The 8,287-nt window shown below is 35.4% G+C and overlaps 1 long non-coding RNA gene across 2 annotated transcripts; it reads right to left on the reverse strand.

Annotated features, from left to right (window-relative positions):
- Window positions 1-4,885: 4,885 nt before the first annotated feature.
- On the reverse strand, window positions 4,886-7,556 carry LOC309510195. Of its 2 annotated transcripts, XR_014210252.1 has the most exons (4): window positions 7,276-7,556; window positions 6,615-6,751; window positions 6,319-6,412; window positions 4,886-5,695 (listed from the first exon to the last, which is right to left on the reverse strand). It is a non-coding gene; the product is annotated as an uncharacterized lncRNA (long non-coding RNA). The 2 variants fall into 2 exon arrangements; XR_014210253.1 differs by lacking the exon at window positions 7,276-7,556 and having other exon boundaries at window positions 6,615-6,890.
- Window positions 7,557-8,287: the final 731 nt, after the last annotated feature.

Raw genomic sequence — 8,287 nt, forward strand, 5'->3', positions numbered from 1 at the left:
TTTGGATAAATATTAGGTAGATAGGCGTTAATTTTTCTCAAGAAAAAAACAACTCACCTAATGCTGTAAACATACAGAGAGCCCTATCAGCTGGCAGTATTATTGAAGGTTAAAAATAACTCAAATTAAATATAATGCGTTTTTTTAATTATAATAACAACTTTATTTAATGATATAAGTACAAATATAATAAATATGTAATATAGTACACATATTTAGCAAAATACTCTCTATAGCTTTTTTCTTGCCAACTATGTGCTATAGCCTATATGTTCATTAAATGGCTTTCCCGAGGTAAATATGACATAATTGTTCTCCAGCTGTGTTATTGACCTCTTCACGCTGATAAAAAACACTGATTGATCGATATTATGTATGAGGAATATACAGTTAGGTAAGTTGTAGTCTACTGTATCTTTCAACAGTGTTCGTGTTTTTTTACTATTAGCTGCTAGTCGAGATGATCGGTTCACGTGCGCTAGGGATCTGTCACGTCACATTTACAAGCGCCAAAACGGTATTTATTGTTTGAATTTCGTAATAAAATTTACAGAATATCATAAAGTAACTGCTCTGTCTGTCGGTCTCCGTGTCCTCTTTGCTTCGCGATTTTATTGTGCGTGAGAAAATGGATGTGTGGCGTGAGAGCGTGTGAAAAGTGTCAATTGCGTGTGTCTCACGGTGAATGCGTGAGAGTTGGCAGCTCTGCATGTGTAAATGTGTTTTCATGAATATATATTTTTTTTACGTTCGCCGGCATCGCGCGCAGTTTTCAAACGGACGAGCAGAGGACGAGAGAATATGGTTGCAACTTGCAAGATACCGAAGAATAAGAAAACATCATATAAGTACGTTTTTAAGGTTTAACGTCAGGGTTGTTTGCTCTAAATACATTTTATGAGACGCTGTGTGGTTCGCAGTTTAGCATAACAATCAATATACGCTTACACCTGTGCTAGTACACGCATTTACCATGCCGTGTGTACGTTACAAATGTTTAACTAAAGTGTCAGCGAATTAACATTTGGCAGTTTGAAATCGATTAGTTACTTCAGTTCAGAACAGGGCTAGAAATGACTTAGACAGCGGTTTCTTCTTCCGGTCGGCGGACTGTGAATCGAAACTAGGAATCGAAATTTAAACTTTTGAACGATTCCGGGAAAATCGCAAAGCTAGTCCCGGTTCCAATCGATACTCGATACTCGATACCCAAGCCTAGTCTTGTATTGAAACAATGCTGTAATATGTAGTACATAATTTGATCACAGTAAATTTGAAATCCGGAAATCAACACCAATAGAGTTAATTTCAACACTTTGAAAGTGTATATATGGGAACCACCCACAAAGTGTTAGTTCAACACTTTCAAAAGTGTTGCCTCTCGCAACACCGACACAGTGTAACAATATGAACACTAAGAGAGTAAAATTTTAACACCAATGCAGAGAACAACAACACTGTTACAGAGCTGGGTGCAGCTTTGTAGCAAACACTGGCAGAGTTAACCTAAGAGTTGACCTAACACTTTAAAAAAATGGAAATGACAATCTTCTCAACCTTATAGGAGTCAAATTTTACACCATCCTGGTGTTGATGGAACACCTATTTACAAATAAAAAACAACACTAAAGGAGTTACCAGTTTTTCTTATTAGGGTTTTGCATTACCTACTTTAAAGAACTGTAAAATAAACTAACAATTATTTAATCTGAAAAGAATAAATTCACTTTGAAATAAACACATCACTCTGTATTACTCTTTCAAAACTTTATTCCAGCACAGAGCACCAATACATCTAACCAGTACTTTAAATTACATGAATACATTTTTTTTTTTTTTTTTTTTTTTTACAAATAACAGTCCAAAACGATGTAAAATAGACTGTCATTTCCATAGGACATTTGTAAATCAAACGGCTTGTGGTAAAACAATTCGTCAGGTTTTTTGAGCACAAGACTGTTCTCTTGTGCAAAAACACTGAAAGCATGAAGATGTTCAACAAACTCTGATTCCATACATGATGCCAAAAAAAAAATTCCATCCATAATAAAAATGTTAACAATTTTTCCAAAGACAGGTGCATCATCAACCAAGTCTAAGCACACAACAAGACCACTACGATACTCCGTACCATGACACTTAACCCACGGTGTGACCGTTAATTCACTTGAGAGATCAATGTGGAGCTGCTCAGAAATAAAATAACCGTTTTCAAGGTCGGACAACAATTCTTTTGAAACAGGGCCAGACTCAATACCTTTGATAGTACAGTGCTCCCAGTGATAGGCAATGGCTAGCTGGTGTTTTTTGGCAAGTGATTTGGTCAGGTTTTTCTTAAAAAACCTGTGTTTTGCTTCATACCTCATAGTCCATACATGAATTAATGGGCCAATTTGCCTGATGCATTCAGGGTAGTGAATCATAAGGTGGTGCTTTGGAATCAGATTCCTAGAAGGGTACAACTCCTTGAACAATCGATGATGCTCCACTATCAGATGCTTCAAAAATATTGTCATTCCTTCAGAGATGCAAGGAGAAAATATAATGTTAACAATATGTAAGAGGAGCAACATCAAATGCCAGTGCTTATCCCCTTCTGGGACTACATCTCCAAATATGAGAGGGATGTTCCTAATGAGACACAATGTCTGACTTGCGTTGAGTCCAATGCTGTTTCCAGCTTGTTGAAGGTTAACCTTGGTTGGGCGATTATTTTTGTCCAAATAGCCATAGTTGAAGGCATACAATCTTTGAGGAATGCAATCGCAAGAAATTAGATTGCAACTCATGTATTCAAAAAGCAGTTTCACTTCATACTGTGCAACTCCCTCCAGGATATCATGCATAATATCCAGCACAAAGTTCTCTGATACATTAAAGTAAGTCAAGGTATTGAGTACAGAATTTCTTTTAATACCATAACAGGAGTTTTCATTTATGGAAGGCATTTTCTGCCAAATTTAAATAAATAAATTAAATGATTAAAATGAAAATTAAAACCAGATTAACGATTTCATTACAGAAAACAGTACGCAAAATATGTGACAAAATTGAGAATGAAATTAAATGATTTCATTTTCACAGCATTATCCCTGTCAAATTGAAAAATAAAATGCAATTGGTGATTTTGTCACATATTTTGCGTACTGTTTTCTGTAATGAAATCGTTAATCTGGTTTTAATTTTAATCATTTAATTTATTTAAATTTGGCAGAAAATGCCTTCCATATTCATTAGGGTTGTCAGCTAGATACTTATAATGTTCCTCATTTAGGTTTCTGCTACGCAATATCACCCGCGGATCATCCTCACTAAATACTTCCTGTGCTAACACCTTGTCAGTGAGGCACAGTCTGCAGTAATGTTTCGCAGAAAAAGATTCAACGTAACCAAGAATACCATTTAGACCAAGGTTATCGCCGGTAAATTGCGCAATAGTACCAAAGATGGGCTCCTCAGAAAATGACACCTTCATTCCCTCCTGCTCAAGTATTTTCACATCATCAACCAATGGGCCAAGTATTTTGTCCATGCCATACTTTTTTCCATCCTCAGAATGGAACAAAGAAATTAGATGTATGTTCATTAAGGAAGAATTTATGTGTGCTGGCAGGTTACGAAGCACAAAATATAAACAGCCAAGTTTATGAATCCCATGTTGAGATCCTAATGGGTTTGCCGTTTCGAAATCATCGTAGTAAATTTGGATCTGAAGGGCATTGCTATGGATGGAGTACAAAGGATGGTTTTTGTAATACTGTCCGTCACACAAATCTCGATACGTGTCACTTTGCCGTATCTCTTGAATAAGATTACACACCTCATTATTCCTAAAAGTGAATTCAAGAGTCTTCAGAAGAGGGATATATATGAAAGTGTCATTAACTGGAATCTGTTCATACATTCCAGAGATCTTATTCTTTCTTGTATCGTATCTGACACCTAAGTGTATTTCAGCAGGTTCAACAACCCCCCATTTCTCACTGAAATATTTTCTCCATTTTGTATCGGTATTAAAATCGGAGAATGGATTATGAAAACTATTAAAAACATCTTCAACTAAACTTCTACTTGTGCTGTCAACAGGCACAACATTTAAAATGTTTTCCCTTAAACTTGTATGGAAATCAGTGACAAAATCCTCCATGCTTTCAACAACTGACATAATAACACTGTTTGCAACACCGTTACCCTGCAATTTAGCTATTATGGATGCACACATTTCTTTGGAACAATCCCTTGAAACAGAAGAACATTCATGCAAACTTGCATCATTATCTGAACTTTGCTCTGTGTTCGACACAACAAGTGATGCTGCTTCACCGGGATTTGGAGCTTGTTGATTTTGTAGTGATACATTCTCACTGCTTGATGCTACACCACTAAAATGAAATCTAGTTAAAGGTTTTTTAAAACCTGCATAACTTTTAAATTGCAAGCAACAACCATCCTGAGCACAAACCAGCTCAAATTTCTTGCCAGGATACAAACCATGTACAAGTTTAAGGTGCCGAATTAATTTTACTGTTGTAGCAAGCAGCGTTTTACAGATGTAGCATCTAAACATCATTCAATAACTTCGCTCTGAGCTCCTTTACCCTTGGGCTCTCACTTGTGGTGCCAACATCAATTCCGTAGATTGTAGTCTGGAGAAAAGTGTACATATTTTTGAGTGGAAGATCATAACTGATGCTGAAAACAAAATGGACCTTGAAGAGTTCATCAATTGCTGCAAGTGAAGAGGATTCTTGACAGGGGATGAGCTTTTTATCAACCACAATGAAGAACTGACTGATAGCTTCCTTGCTGCTCCCTGTGGCAAGAATGTATGGTTGACGATTCTCTTCCGCCTCAAGATGTTCCTGTATACTCTGGCATGCCTGAATGAAGAAAACAAACAAACAAAAACACAAATTTGATTAATAGTAATGACAAACAAGTGCAGGTTTATCAGTTAGCATCAATTTTAGTCTTTTTAGCTTGATTGAACATTGTACAGAACAAGAGACACTCCAGAAGAAAACAGTATATGCACCAACTAGCTGTTAAAGGTGATTTTTAAGCATGACATTTTTTATTTATTTTTTGTAAGCCATGAAATGACTTGAGACTCGACTCGGACTTCAGCTTAAAGACTTGTGAACATCTCTGGTTTAGATCATTTACATTTAGATAAATTACTATATTTACCCCCATTTACAGTTCATCTAATAGTGAATTATAAGATGGAGAAATTAACGGAGCAAATCTAAGTATAACGCTTATAGCCCTTGTATTTTGTCACCAATAACCTACTTTTTGAAATACCACCACGTGGTCAACAGCCTGAGAAATACTGATCTTGTGGGGTTTTTTTCTTCCTGAAGCCTGGGGTGACAAGAGATGCAGAAGTAGAAGGAAGGATGATAGGTCACTGTCCCATTCTGAAAAACACAAAACATATGTTAAATGTCTACACTACAATAACTAAGTTAAGCAGATTTTAAACCATTGCAAGTTAGTTCTGTACAACTCTACCTGGGGAATCCTGTTCCTCCCTTTTCTCTTTGGCAGATGACAGTAATCTTTTCAGCAGTGGAGTGGAAGTCAAGGTTTCTGCTAGCCTGATAACCTTTGCTTTGAAGACTGTTGGCCACCTTTCAAAAAGTCTGGAAGCAGATTCTGACCCAAAGAGGAGCGTGAAGTCCTGAAGAATCTGAAGCAGTTTGCAGAAAACATGTAAAGAAATTACCATAAAATATTACATTTCTTAACAAGCTAAATGTGTTTTCAACAAAGCAGACTATTTGACAATTCTCTGAAACTAGCATTTCAATGTGGTAAAAAAAAAGGAAAGACAAAATCCATACCAATCCTTTAGTATCCAGGAATTGAGGAAAAACTGAGAGAATGGTGGTGGATTTCTCTGGATCATGGATAAGGTGCTGTCTGTATTCAAACGTGGTCCTCATCTTCTGCATGATTATTGTATGAAAAAGTAGGTTATTGTATGATTCATCAAGGAGATAGCCTCTAAACTTTGGTCATTATCTAGCTGATCTTCACGGTGACACAGCTGTCTGTCAAGCAAAGGGCCTCCCTTTTCCTCTGTTTTTGGATCATCCTTATTTGCAGAAGGTTTTGTCCCCCGTTGTACTGTTTTGAGGCGCCAAGACAAGAACCCTGTGTTTTTTTGGCCATCATAAAAATGTTCCTAATGAAATGACACAAATTAAAACTCAAAATTGTAACCCTCCATCGAAAATGACAACTTCTTAGAAAGACATTTCTAAATGATCACAAAAATACTGAATGTTCTAATCTCACATAATGACTTACATATCCAGTCCTCCCTTGGGGATCTCTGAGTGAGGGAAACAAGGTGATAATTCCCAAACCATAGTTCTGTTTGGTAAGTCGATGTGGGACTCTCCTGAAAAATGGAAACACTCAATGTTACTTCACAATGATGAGAATTGTTTAAAAATATATAACTAAACTACTCTTATTTTCAGAACAATCAACAGCTTATTACTTAAAATTTGTAGCACCCAACTAATATAGTTCACAATTTATATACTATCATAATCACTAACAAATTAAATAACCCAAGACTATTAAATTTTGATAATTACCCTTCTGTCTCAATCATGTGTGCAACCAAGATGTTCACCATCAGTTTTCTCATGTCATCGCTAATTGTCCCTGTATCTTCATACTCCTTCAGCACATTTGCTCCACCTGGTCTTGTGTGTAGAATTTCTTTTATCAACTATAAAAAGAGGAACATTAACCAATTATGTAAGGGATGAAATACATCCAGCCAGTTGTTATAGCAGAATAAACTCCGACAGGCTGATCAGGACATGAAGCGGTGGGTTCTTGAAAATTTAAAATATGAAGGGGTTTTACTTTAGCTCACCTGCCCTCCATCTCTCAATTACCATGAAAAAAAAAAAAAAAAAAAAAAAATATATATATATATATATATATATATATATATATATATATATAATTTGCACAGATTAACTGTTCACCAAAAGACTAGTAATGTGCGCTAACGAAGTAAATAGGGTCAATTGACCAATCAGAATCAAATGTTCCACAGAGCCATGTAATAAGAGAGTAGAAAATGCAGGAATATTTAAATGCCCTGAACGATGGTCCTGAACTGGAAAATTACTATTGTGTATAAAAAAAAGAAAAAAAAAGATCTGAATTAAACTTTTAGCATGTAAAGCTCAAGGTTATGATAAGTAAATCCCCCAATGTCTGTGTAAGGCTACTGGGACTCACATCTCTGGCCTGTAAGCTTTGAGAAGCCTCATTATCATCCTTCCTGAATCGTTTTGGACTAAACCAGTCACTGTCCTCACTGCTTTTTGAAGTTAGAGACAGTGTATCTGTATCCAAGCTGACTGAAGATTGAGGTGTGGAAGGTCCTGTTAATGTTCAAACTAGGGTTAATAGACATATTTGGAATACATTTATCCACACATCATCAACACTAGCTACAACATTTAAAATACTGTACATATTAAACACTACCAGCATTCATTCAGATATTGGGAACCTTGAGTCCTCAGAAAGGCGCTATATAAAATAAACATTATTATTATTATTATTATTATTATTGGGATTTGATATCATTCAATAGCGCCTGTTATCACTCACCAATGTCATTCAATTAATTTGTATCTAATGACCACTGGTGGTCATTAGATCAGGAAACACATCTTTATCCACCTCTGTGCCAGTGTCATCTGTAACTGCAAGATCTTCCGGAATTGAGAACTTCTCTTTCACTGCACAACAAAAGTTTTATCAAATTTAGGCAATGCTTTATTCACAATTTGACACATAAGGATATATATATATATATATATATATATATATATATATATAGTTTTAGGTTGGTAAGATTTTTAATGTTTTTTTTTTTTTTAAGTCTCTTTTGCTAATCAAGGCTGCACTTATTTGATTAAAAAATTAAAAAAAAATAATAATAATATTGTGAAATATTATTACAATTTAAAACAGTTATTTTCTGTGTAATATACAGTAATAGTGTAATTTATTCCTGTGATCGCTGAATTTTCAGCATCATTACTCCAGTCTTCAGTGTCACATGATCCTTCAGAAAACATTCTAATATGATGATTTGATGCACACCAAACATTTCTGGTTATTTTCAGTGTTGAAAACAGTTTTTTACATTTTTATTTCAGGATTTTTTTTAAAAGAAAGTTCAAAAGAACAGCATTTATCTGAAACGGAAAGCTTTTGTAACATTAAACACTACCCGTTC

This window comes from Leuciscus leuciscus, assembly GCF_965113295.1.
Source record: "Leuciscus leuciscus genome assembly, contig: SUPER_11_unloc_4, whole genome shotgun sequence".
Lineage (NCBI taxonomy): Eukaryota > Metazoa > Chordata > Actinopteri > Cypriniformes > Leuciscidae > Leuciscus > Leuciscus leuciscus.